Source organism: Ochotona curzoniae, unplaced genomic scaffold (assembly GCF_017591425.1).
Source record: "Ochotona curzoniae isolate NIBS_2020 unplaced genomic scaffold, NIBS_Ocur_1.0 contig_1, whole genome shotgun sequence".
NCBI lineage: Eukaryota > Metazoa > Chordata > Mammalia > Lagomorpha > Ochotonidae > Ochotona > Ochotona curzoniae.
Window position 1 is genome coordinate 2,704,671 of NW_024464918.1, and position 13,070 is coordinate 2,717,740.

Sequence of the window (13,070 nt, forward strand, 5' to 3'; positions counted from 1 at the left end):
CTAAAGTCCTTACCTTGCACGTGCTGGGATCCCATAAGGGTGCCAGTTATGTACCAGCTATTCCACTTTTCATCCAGCTCCCTGCTTGTGGCCTGGGAAAGCAGGGAAGGATGGCCTAAAGCCTTGGAACCTTGCAGCCTCATGGGAGACCCCAAAGAAGCTTCTGGCTTTGGATCGACACAACTCTGCAGTGAATCATTGGACAGAAGGTCTTTCTCTCTGTATATCTGACTTCCCAATAAAAATAAATCTCAAAAAAAAAAAAAAAAACCCACATAAGTTTATTCCCAAAAGGAAGTGGATGAGAAACTGAGCAATCAGGATTTAAGGGACAATGATTCTCCATGAGCTTTAGTGATAGGCCACAATGCCCACCCCCTGGTATTGCTTAGGATATTTTTCTCTACAGTCCTATCAGACTACCGATTTTGTTTTCAACTTAGATGACAAATACATTATACAAACAGACAAAAAAAAAAACCCCACACATTTTCTTCATTTATTTCCCAGATTTAATTTTTTACATACAGATCTTGATTTATACAATTGTTTTCCTGGAAATCTCAAATAAATGCTGTACTGTCAGAATTGCTGCAAATTTAGCTATTTTCATTATGAGCCCCTCTGCTACTTCCTGTGGCACATCATCTAGGAGGTGTATTGGAAGCGGAGCAGGTGAAACCCCTGCATCACAGCCCTGCATTTAATAGGGCCTAGGGGCCAAATCCTCACCTTGCATGCACCGGGATCCCATATGGGCACTTCACATCCAGTTCTCTCCTTGTGGCCTGGGAAAGCAGAACATGTCCCAGGGCTTGGGGTCTCGCACTTGCATGGGAGACCCCAAAGAAGCTCCTGGCTTTGGATGGGCTCAGTTCTGGTGGTTGCAGCCATTTTGGGGAGTGAACCTACCAATGGAAATCCATCTCTCCCTCTTTGTAAATTTGCCTATCCAAGAAAAATATCTAAGAAGAAATTTAGGAAGATGCAACAGCCAAGAACCTGAAACAAGACTGTATGATATACATGAAAGGATACTTTGTAAAACAAAGGAAATCAATTAAGACATCAATGTTGTTGAGATACTAGTTATCAGGGAAGACTGGGCATAAGGAACCATGGTATCTGTGCATTTATGAAATAAGAATGGACACAGATCCCAATATCCAATACTGTAGTGCGTAGGTTCATGGCCCTGTTGTGTCTCAGATTAACAAGCAACCTAGGAGGCAGTGAATGATGGTTCAAATACTCGATGATCCAATTCCAGGTGTACTACAACCACTTAGGCATGAAACAGGGGTTTACGTTCTTCTGTCTCTGCTTCTACATTTCAAATAAAAATAACCTCTACTGATGCTCATTCCATATAACATTTCCTAAGGAGCTATAAGTCATCCTTAATTAGATTATTGCACCCAAAGGCCAAAGATGAGACAGGAATTCCCACGTCATGCCTCAGGTTAAATTGACAAACATGACACTGTAAGCCATTTTGCTGAACGTGCTCTTAAATATAGGATTAAAGAAAAATGCTGCTAAAAAGAAATGCTTTTGACATATTGTAGTTAATTTAGTGAAACTTTTCCAGGAGTATGCTTAAAAGTCCATTTAATGTAGCTGTTCATAAAGCTCTAATTAAGCATCAAGATTCCAAGGAGGCATTTTCCCTGCTCTTTATGTTCAATTAGCTGCTCTGAGCAAGCTGTTTTCCTTGTGTGATCTCCTAGGTGTTTACCACCTTTGGGTGTTCCTTTGGGGCCTGTGGATTTTTTCCCTCAGGGTTTTATTTTCTTAATTGAAATCAGACATAATTCAAAATGTCAAAGGTAAAAAACATTTAAAAAGCACCTTTCCTTTTAATCTCCAAAAAAAGTGAAATGAAATGCGAATAGGAGCAAGGGATAGCATTTTAACTGTGGTTCCCTACTTACCTTATAGTTTCCTCTTAATATGGTTCAGGACTGGAACCTGAAACTTGGCTGAAGCAATTAAGAGTGGTAGTTTTGGTTATTAACTGCCACTTAAGGCAGCTTAGGCCCTTAAATATTTACACCAGCTGTCTTGGCCATCCAATTCCAGTTCCCCTGCAGTATAGTGAAAGGGTAATAGGAAAAAAAAGTTATTTTGCAATGTTCTATTTAATCTCACCAGGAAATAAATTTTCTTACAAAATTAACATCACTTAGTAAGATAACCTGTATCCTCAGAGGTACTAGACTCCAGATTGAAAACCCCATAGATTATGTATGACTTGCCAACATTCCCCCTATGCTTAGCAAACACTCCTATACCTCCCTACCTGGTTCTGAGGTTGCAAGCTAAGGATCCCTTAAAGCACAGTAACAGTGAAGAGCCATCGAGAAAGCCCAAGCCAAAAGGGTCTATATTACTGAATGACTTACTACAATCATCATAGTTCTCTAAAACAGGAGTGGAATGATATAAGGCAAATACCCTGACAGCATATAGAATTTTTCAGATATGTTAATCTTAAATGTGTAGATCTCAAGGCCTGAATTTCTAGAATGGGTCTCAGTAAGACCCTACAGGCCAATTCCAGCCTGTTTAACTTGAAGTTTTTGCACGGGCTGTTCAGCATACTGATGAGCTGGCCATTGCACAAAATGAGGACTGGTCTTTAGATTCTTCACCGTTTTCTCTAAATCTAATTGGGATTTTTAGGACAATGTATATTACTTACTCTGATGTCACCACGGACTGTCAACTGAGGTGGTAGTAGGTACTGGTTTCTCATTCAGGAGATGGCATCTAGATTCAACAAGGTAAGGAATGACAAGCTGCCCTGTACCTGGACAGGACCCCATTTTAACAGAAACCAACTGTTTGCACCCAGACTAGGACTAACTCCACAGGAGGAGTCATTCCACTCTCAGAGGTGCAAAACACTGCTCAGAGTTCTTGACCCCAGCACCAAAACGGTGCAGGGCGCCAAACCTCAGTGGAGCCAGTGCTTGCTCTTCCAGCAGTGTAACACCATCCCAGGCATCACACAAGCCTGGATAGCTGACAACCACTGGATTATCCAGAAACAGCTTTCTCACCCGCCCCCACCGATTCAGATACCTCAGGTGTAGAATGCGCGCGCACACACAGGTATCAATCAGTAACAGATACACGCCGATTGTAAATCAGAAAGGGAAGCAATGATTGTTTTAGGAAGCAATAGACGGTATCTCATTCCCATGCTTTCACAGGGATGCAAGTCCCTCAATGTTTTGGTTAACATAATCTTGCTGCAATTCCTCAGGTGGAAGCGTAACTAGTCATGCCTTCATACATACCATCAAAATCCCACCCAACTACTGCCCAGAGGCTACAGTAGTTGCAGTTTCAAGCACAGGTGAGCTTTGCTGATGGTAGTTAACAACTAGCAAGCCTGGCACAGTTAGTAGTCCATTGGGGAACAAACAGGGACACTTACCAGTTAACTCCACATGCAGACTGTTCACCAGCCACTATTTTCTCTTTCAGAGGATGGAGCATTCTCTTCCTTTAAACTATCCTAGAAATGAATAGCAGCCAATGAGCTTCAGTTATCAAAACAGAGGGAATCAAAAAGTTAATAGCAATGCATTTAATATTTCTAAACTCGTACAAAATACAAGTGTTTCACCAAGTTCTGGTAATGTATGTGCTGTGAATTTAATCAGTATGATTCAGCAGTGCAGGGGCAAATACCAGGCACCTGCTACCCACATGGGAATCTCAGATGGAGTTTCTAATTTCCAACTTTGGCCTGGCTATTGAAAATCTGTTGCTTTGTCCTAATAAATCCTAAAGCAGACAAACATGGTCACTGCCTATGGATTGCAGGGTTCAGACAAAGCAGTTCCTCGGGTCTCAATCTAGAGACAGAAACAAAATGCTGTCACCATAGTTGCTACATCTTCAGGATATATTTTGTTTTCTTTCTCCTGGCGGTGAATACCAAAAAAGATAACCACTCTCCAAGCTCCATGCTAAAAGTATTCACAACTAGCATCTGCACTCAACTTTCAGTTGAATCTAAGAAAAAGCCCCGTGGTGGAACAAAAGTAGCTTTCATAACCAATTCCTTTCCTGAACACTCACAGTACTTCCTCCTGTGAAATCATCAAGTTGTCTCAAGTCTTCTGCTTAAAACTGCAAGAGGCATCTCTCCTTGGATAGTCAGCATTCAAAAACAGTCACTACGAAGGTCTCAGAACTTGCCGACTGAGGCAAAAATGGCTAGGATCAGAGTTAGTCCTGGTATCCAAGGTCTAACCAACATGCTTAATTTATCATAGACGTCTAGATTTCTATTCTAACCGAAGTCAAGCTCTTAATGTTAAAGAATAGCTAGCCATAATGGAAAACTGGTATAGATGGTATGAACCAGGCCTAGAATGCCAGTTGGATATTGGTTGCTTGTCTTAGTTTAACACTTGCCTAGTAAACCTGGCAAACCTGGGTGGCGAGCAGCCTAGGTCCAGGGCCAAAGCTGTTGCACTCAACTGGACTGTGTCGCTGTGCCCCTCCAAAAACTCATCCTTCTTTGAGTCCTGAGCCACGGAACCACAGCAGATACCATACACCTCATGCTGGGTTAGCTGGATTTTCACTTTGTTGCTACTCATCACTGTGTCTAAACCACACTGGGCTAGTAACCTACCCTCTCTACTTCATGTCTGTTGTCTCACTTCCCACACTTCTCCGGGGGAGCCTAGGCTGGCCTTACCACGTGGAAGCCGAGCCTATTACATACTTGGCAGGCAGCTCCCTGTGCTGCCCCGGAGGAATTAGCTGGCGCTCCCATTTGGATTTCATAACCCCCAGTACGGCTTAACTTGCTTTACAGTAAAGCTGGCTCTTGAAGGTGTTCGTAATAGTACTTTTCCATAGTGTGGTTCATAGGCTTGCCACAGGGCAGCATCTGGGACAGAAAGGAAATTCAGGAAAAAAATGACCAAAGAGTAGAGAAAAACTTAACCTGAGAGAGCAAGGGGTAGTGAAAGTTGGACGTTACAAATGGGACCTCTTCCGGAACAAAACCAATCCTTAAGAAACGAGTGCAGTAGCAGTGTAAGGGAATTTGGAAGCAATCAAGCTGCTGCTGCTGGGAACCTCAACTACTGATTCAAAGCAATAATCAATTTGTTCGCAAGAATGCAGACAAAATTCCTGCAGTTTGCCTTATTCAGATCCTCTGAATCCAGGTATTTTCTAACCATCCTCAAATTTGCTCCTAATCCCACCCAAAGTGTCAGGAAAACCAAGGAAACCGTCTCATTCGGGTTTAAAAATCATTCTCAATATTGCCTGCCCCTTTCAGAGAATCGCCTTGACCGGATTTGTCCAGTTCCGCCCGCACACGTGCTCCTCACAAGTGCGGGACCCTGCGCCTGGAGGGCGAGATCCTCTTGGGATCCGGTTCTAGGAAGCTTCCTGGGGGTAGAAACCCGAGCCACGATTTCCCGCCGCCTGCTCCACATCCCTCCAGACCGAGGCCAAGAAGCCCAGTCGGGTCCCAGACCCTGGCAGAAACCTCCCGACACCGCTTCTCGCCCGAGGACTCCTCACCACCACGTGTCCGGAGCTCCGCGAGAAGAACCTTCGCCGCCCGAGTTCGCAAACGGAAAGGCCGGTCCGCAGCCGACGGAACTCCGCCCCGGGGCGGGCGCTGGGCGGGGCTTAGGGCGGGACCGTTGAGCCCCGCCCCGGAAAGGCCGGGCTAGAGGACGGCGAGCGAGAAGGGGTGAGGCGAGCGTAGGCGTTGTGGGATTTGTTCTGAGGAGAGAAAGGGTGGATCTCGGAACTGAGGCCGCATCTGCTTGGATTGCCGCTTTAGGTTTTATAGACTAGGAGCGCTGGGTATCGAAACGTACGGAGCCAATCTCGCGTGTCGGAGCTGGGCCAGGCCTCCCCCCGGCCCGCACCAGCGTCTCCTCCGACAAGGGGCGCCATTCTCTCACTGTAGGCCCTGCGGTTTTGCGCTAGTCGCGCGGGAGCAGCTTTCGCTGGCTTTCTGCAGCAGCGTGGTCACGCGGTTAGCTTGATTGGAGTCTTCCGTCGCCCTGGAAGATTTTCGAGTGGATTAGGCTAGTCATTGCTGGCCTTCGTCTCCAGAGCTCTGCCTATTATCCCTAGCTGAGCTGTTGGAGAGACCCAAGTACCAGAATGCCGAGATTAACACTAAAATTCTGCCTTGCGGAATAGATAGTAGAAGCTGGGGTCCAGTCATTTATAAATCCATTGTGTAATTCCCCGGATCCTTCCCCCGACATCTTTGGACTCTTTTCATCTATTGCACCTGGTGCCATTTATTTGCTAGTGGGCCCCTGGGAATCTGCTCTTGGCATCTGCCAACAGGGTTTATTATCTGTCTCTTTAGCCGTTTGATAACGGAGGGGAATGAAGTGCTTTCTGTGCTAGCCCTGACCCTCGCAGTCCTGTCTTCAGAATCCCTAATGGACTTACAGGGGATAACCCTACAAGGCTATAGAGCCACAGGGTCAGCCGAGGAGAAAACAGCACGGGTCCTCCCCAGTTTGGATGGAGCTGGACTCAGATTCCGGTTGAGAAAAGGCTTTCATAAAAACAGTAATTTAAACGGTCCTGTGATCAAGCCGGGCCGGGCTGGGGGCCACCACTCTGCTTTGCGGATAAGCAGGGTTTATCTTTTTGATTAACAGCAGACTGCCGCCACAATCAATGCCCCATCTGGCTGTCACCGTGTGTACCTACAGGAGGGTTCTGAGAGCCATCAAACCGAGCACAGGAGAAATTGCAGTAGTACCTCATGTATTCTGTCTTTTTTCCTTCCAAACTGGAGAAGACAGAGTTACCCTGAGGACTCAAGAGGAGGGCAGATGAGGGGTGTGCCTGTGCAATGTGGGGGGTGGGGGGCGGAATAATTGAGTGGCGGGAGGTAGGAGGGCCAGAGGCTGTGGGGAGGAGCCAGTAACCTGAGGACCACTGAATCCACAGGTCAGGCCAGGTGGCGGGCAGGACCTGTGTGGAAGCAAGGCCAGCCATTAGGATTAAGGAGGAACTCAGTTCTGTCAAAAATCTAGCTACCTGTTTTAGCTATAGGCCTAATGATTTCTTCTTTTCCTATTGGAAAACATTAAATCTTACAAACTTCTTGACCTCTAACCTTTTAACTTTTTAATTCATTTTGAGGGTGGATATTTGACCTAGCAGTTAACACCTGCTTGGGGCACCACACTCTGCATCAGAGTGCCCGATTTGTGTCTGCTTATCTACTTGCAATTCTGCTCCCTGCTCACGTGCACCCTGGGAGGTAAGACACAGTGATTCAAACACCTTCGGTCCCTGCCACCCACGTGGGACACCCAGATTGTACCCTGGACCTGGTTTGGTCCTAACTCAGCCCTGTCTTTTGCAGGGATTTAAGGAAGTGAATCAGCTGATGGAAAGTTTTAATCTCCCTCTCTCCCTTTCAAATAAAGTGAATGAAAGAAAAAAAAAAACCTTTTTATTTTAAGATTTATTTATTTTAATCATAAAGAAAGAAAGAAAGATCTTCCATCCACTGGTTCACTCCCCAAATGACCACATGACTGGAACTGAGCTGATCTGAATCCAGGGATTTCTTCTGCATCTCCCACACAGATACAGGATCCCAAGGACCTGAGCCAACCTATGCTGCTTTTCCAGGGCATTTACAGAGAGCTGAATGGGAAATACAATAGCTGGGACATGAACCAGCACCTACATGGGGTCCCAGTACTTGCAGGCAGAGAGTTGGCCTGAAGAGCCATTTCACTAGTCCTCTGAAAATTAATCTTTGTATATTGATTTTTTATAAGATTTTTATTTTTAAAGATTTTTAAAAATTGGTAAGTCAGATATGCAGAGAGGAGGAGAGACAGAGACGAAGATCTTCCATCCGCTGATTCACTCGCCAAGTGACCACAATGGCCAGAGCTGTGCCAATACAAAGCCAGGAGTCAGGAGCCTCCTCTGGGTCTCCCACATAAGTGCAGGGCCCAAGGCTTGAACCATATTCCATGGCTCTCTAAGATTCATTAGCACAGGGAGGTTGATTGGGAGTGGAGCAGCTGAGAGGAACTGATGTCCGTATGGGATACTGTAGCACAATTTGTATGGTTTCTAATGTGTAATATTAATTAGTTTTTCTACTTTTTGTTTCTAATTCTTACAAAGGCAACATTGTTAGAAATGATAACAGAAATTAAAAGCATTTCTGGGGACAGGGGAGAAGAATGCAGCCTGGCAGAAGGTAAAGGATTAGGGCAGTCTGTTAGCTCTGAGTTTGACCTCATCACTAAAAATTTAGGCCCCCAGTAACACCAGGTCCCCAAGCTGCATTTTTCCTTCTCCTCCTTCTATCCCTTCCTTCTGGCCTACCTGCTTTGTGCCTTTTCCGCTGCATTTTATTTCTTCCTGAGTAAGAGCCACCAGTAGAGAAATGTAATCAGCAGTGCAAGCAGTCAACTAATCAGTCAATCAACATTTACTGAGCATCTATCATGTGCTGCACTGTTCAGGTGCTGCAGATAAAATCAGAGCAATAGACAGGCCTGTCTGCCTAAAGCTGACATCTAGTGGGAAAGAATGACAAATACTCCATCCTTGTACATGAGGCAGGAGGTAGCAAGCCTACCCTGGAGATTCAGGCTGTGATTCTCCAAGGCTGACCCCAAAGGCTTCTGGTATGGGGGAGATTGCTGCTCCTCCACACCTTGGTCCTCTGGCTGCTGTGTCATAGCTACCCATGGGTTACATAAGGCTCTGCAATTGTCCTTATTTCTCAAAAGCACAGCTGGATTGGCAAGGACATGGAGAAACTGGAACCCTCATATTCTGCTTAAGAGAATATAAAATGCTACAGATGCTTTGGAAGACAGTCTGGTAGCTTCTCAAGTGATAAAACCTATAACTCTTTTTTTTTTTTTTTTAAAGATTATTTGGAGCCCTGAGTGGTGGCCTAGTGGCTAAAGTCCTTGCCTTGCATGCACTGGGATCCCATATGGGCACCGGTTCTAATCCCAGCAGTCCTGCTTCTCATCCAGCTCCCTGCCTGTGGCCTGGGAAAGCAGTTGAGGACGGCCCAAAGCTTTGGGACCCTGCACCCACGTGGGAGACCTGGAAGAAGCTTCTGGCTCCTGGCTTCAGATTGGCACAACTCAGGCTGTTGCGCTCACTTGGGGAGCGAATCATCGGATCAGAAGATCTTCGTCTCTGTCTCTCCTCCTCTCTGTATATCTGACTTTCCAAAACAACAACAACACCCAATATTTATTTGAGGTTTAATTTGAAGTGGAGATTTATAGAAAGAAGGATCTCTGTCCGAATGGCCACAGTGGCTGGAGCTGAGCTGATGTGAAAAACCAGGAGCCAGGAGCTTCTCCTATGTCTTGCACGTGGTTGCAGGGGCTCAGGGACCTGGGCCATTCTCTGCCCTTTTCCAGGCCAAAAGCAGAAAGATGGATGGGAACTGGAACAGCCAAAACACAAAATGGCTCCCGAGTGGGATTCCAATGTTTTTAGGTAGAGGATTAGCATATTGAGCCATGGTGCCAGCCTTGCAACCTAGAGTTATTTTTATATACCAAATCCAGTCCTAGCTATACACCCACAAGAAATGAAAATACGTCCACACAAAAATTTATACATGAGTTTTTAGAGTAGTGTGATTCAGAACAACCAAAAGGTTTTAAAAATAATTGAATAATTAATGTTTTACTAATTAATGTTTATACAAAATGTGCAAACTGTGGAATATTTATGTAATGGAATATTTTTTTTAAAGATTTATTTATTTATTGGAAAGTCAGATATACAGAGAGGAAGAGAGACAGAGACGAAGATCTTCCGATCCGATGATTCACTCCCAAAGTGACTGCAACGGCCTCCGAAGCCAGGATCCAGGAACTTCTTCCGGGTATCCCACACGGGTACAGGGTCCCAAAGCCTTGAGCCGTCTTCGACTGCCTTCCCAGGCCACAAGCAGGGAGCTGGAAGGGAAGCGGAGCCACGGGGATCAGAACCGGTGCCATATGGGATCCTGGGGCGTTCAAGGCGAGGATTTTAGCCACTAGGCCACGCTGCCGGGCCCTATGTAATGGAATATTATTAGGTCACAAAAAGGAAGGAAGTACTGATTCATGCTACAATGTGGACGAATCTTGCAAATGTTAACTTCAAACAGCCAGCCACTAAGGATGGTTCTTTTGTTCCAAGATTGGGATGTGGTTTGCCCCCAAAGGTCCAGGTTTGGCCTGCAGGGTATCAGTATTTAGGTAGTGACATCTTTAAGAGATAGAGCCTAATTGGAGATGACTGGTCCAGTGGGGTCTTACCCTCGGAAGGAATTAATGCAGGTGCAAGTGCTGTGGTGCAGTGGGCTAGGCCACTATTTGGGAAGATGATATCTCTCATCCCAATGCAACTTTTTTTTTTTAATTTTATTGGAAAGTCAGATTTACAGAATGAAGGAGAGACAGAGCAAAAGATCTTCCATCTGCTGATTCACTCCCCAAGTGGTTGCAATGGCCAGAGCTGAGCCAATCTGAAGCCAGGAACCAGGAGCTTCTTCTGGATCTCCCATATGGGTGCAGGGTCCCAAGGACTTAAGCCATCCTCTGCTGCTTTCCCATGCCATAAGCAGGGAACCAGGTTGGAAGTGGAGTAGCCAGGACATTAACTGGTGTCCATATGGGATCCCAATGCTTGCAAGAATGATGATTAGCCAGTAGAGCCACTGCGTTGAGCCCATTTGTTTTTATTTGTCCTTTTTTTTTTAAGTTTTGTTTATTTTTACTCATAAGTCAGATATACAGAGAGTAGGAGAGACAGAGAGGAAGATCTTCCGTTCGATGATTCATTCCCCAAGTGACCACAACAACCAGAGCTGAGCCGATCAGAAGCCAGGAGCCAGGAGCTTCTTTCAGGTTTCCCATGCAGACACAGAGTTCCAAAGCTTTGGACCGTTGTTAACTGCTTTCCCAGGCCACAAGCAGGGAGCTGAATGGGAAATGGAATAGCCAGGTTACAAACTGGTGCCTATATGGGATCCCAGCATGTGCCATGCAAAGACTTTAACCACTAGGCTATCGCACCGGGCCCTTTTCCTCTTCTTGGTATCATATTCTTGAAGCTCCACAACTGCAACATGTATTAACTTATTTTCTTTATAAAGTACTCAGTGTCAGGTTTTACTTATTTATTTGAATGGGGGAGGGCAGGAAGAGATCTTCCCTTCGTTGATTCTTTTGTGAAATGCTTGCAACAGACAAAGCTTAGTCAGAATTAGGAGCCAAGAATTCAGTCTAGTTCTCCCATGTGGTAAGGACTCCAGAACTGGAGCCATTTCTGTTGCCCCCCAGGGCATACATTAGTAGGAAGCTGAATTGAAAGCAGAGTTGAGGTATCAGTCTAATATGCTAATGTTCCAAGCAGTGTCTTAAATACCATGCCTGACTCCCACTGGTGGAAGTTCTTTTATTTTTTTATGATTTATTTACTTGAAGGTCAGAGAGGCAGAGAAAGAGATCTCTCTGTTGCTTCACTTATCAGGTGACTACAATGACCCAAAACTGAACCAGGCTGAAGCCAGGAGCCAGAAGATTCATCTAAGCTTCACACATGGATGACAGAGGCCCTAACTCTTGGGCAACCTGTTGCTGTTTTTCCAGGCTCTTATCTGGGAGCTGGATTGAGAGTGGAGTATGCGGAATACAAACTGGTCATATATGGGATGATAGCATTGCAGGCGACAGCTTAACCTGATCTGTGTAAGTTTCGTTTTGAGTTGATTACAGTGTTCTAAAATACTCTATGGTGATGGTTATACACATCTATGAAAATACTAAAAAACATTGAATTGTACACTTTAAATGGATGAATTACAGGATATGAAAAATGTGAATTATCACCCAATAAAGCTATTAAAACAAAAATAAAAATCATTCTTGGGAGTCTAAAAAATCTGCACCTTTGCTTTTAATTGCAGGCTGCATGGTCATTGCAAATCTTAAGGATGAGCAAGGACTTAATATTGTTCTGGGTCACGTGGCCTTTCAGAGCCCCAGCATAAACCTGTGAAAAGCTTTAGGCCCAAGAGTGAGCAGCACAAGCTGCTGGAAAGGGACAGAACAAAAACCAGGCTGTCCTTGCCCCACTCCCATCCATCATGGCTCAGATTAACATCTAGAGTGCATCTGCTAGGTAGAAGGCATGAGAGACCCCAAAGAACCAGAGACGCTATTCTCTGGATGCTCACTTATTTTTTTAAAGATTTGTTTATTATTTATTTTTTAAAGATTTATTTATTGTTATTGGAAAGGCAGATGTACAGAGAGGAGGAGAGACAGAGAGGAACATCTTCCGTCCGATGATTCACTCCCCAAGTGAGCGCAACGGCCGATGCTATGCTGATTCGAAGCCAGGAGCCAGAAACTTCTTTCTGATTCTCCCATGTGGGTGCAGGGTCCCAAATCTTTGGGTCGTCCTTGACTGCTTTGCTAGGTTACAGGCAGGAAGCTGGAAGGGAAGTGGAGCTCCCGGGATCAGAACCGGTGCCCATATGGGATCCTGGGGCGTTCAAGGCGAGGACCTTAACACTATGCTATCGAGCTGGGCCCTGTTTATTATTACTTAGATCATATTTACAGAGAGAAAGAGATCAGACAGAATCTGCTTGTTCACTCCCTAAGTGGCTGCAATGGCTGGAGCTGAGACAATCTGAAGCCTGGAGCCAGGATCTTCTTTCAGGTCTCCCATACAGGTGCAGAATCCCTCCCAAAGCCCTGGGCTATCCTCCATTGCTTTCCCAGACCATAAGCAGGAAGCTGGGTGGGAAGTGGAGCAGCTGAGGCACAAACTGGTGCCTGTATGGGTTCTTGGCAGTTGCAAGGTGAGGATTTAGCCATTGAGCAATTGTGCCAAGTCCACTTATTTTTATTTTTCAAGGTTTATATATTTGAAAGGCAGAGTGATGGGTCGGAAGAGGGAGAACTTTCATCTATTGTTTCATTTCCAGATGGATGTAATAGTGGAGCTGGGTCAGGCTGAAGCCAGGAGCTTCATTCAGCTCT

The 13,070-nt window shown here is 45.3% G+C and overlaps 1 long non-coding RNA gene and 1 other non-coding gene across 3 annotated transcripts; both read right to left on the minus strand.

Annotated features, from left to right (window-relative positions):
• Nucleotides 1-494: 494 nt before the first annotated feature.
• On the minus strand, nucleotides 495-5,623 carry LOC121154633. Of its 2 annotated transcripts, none has more exons than XR_005883590.1 (6): nucleotides 4,747-5,544; nucleotides 4,658-4,662; nucleotides 3,446-3,488; nucleotides 2,705-2,772; nucleotides 1,935-2,087; nucleotides 495-788 (listed from the first exon to the last, which is right to left on the minus strand). It is a non-coding gene; the product is annotated as an uncharacterized LOC121154633 (long non-coding RNA). The 2 variants fall into 2 exon arrangements; XR_005883573.1 differs by lacking the exon at nucleotides 495-788 and adding an exon at nucleotides 5,566-5,623 and having other exon boundaries at nucleotides 1,515-2,087; nucleotides 4,747-4,918.
• Nucleotides 2,843-3,042, minus strand: LOC121154588. The gene has a single exon (XR_005883561.1). It is a non-coding gene; the product is annotated as a small nucleolar RNA SNORA74 (small nucleolar RNA).
• Nucleotides 5,624-13,070: the final 7,447 nt, after the last annotated feature.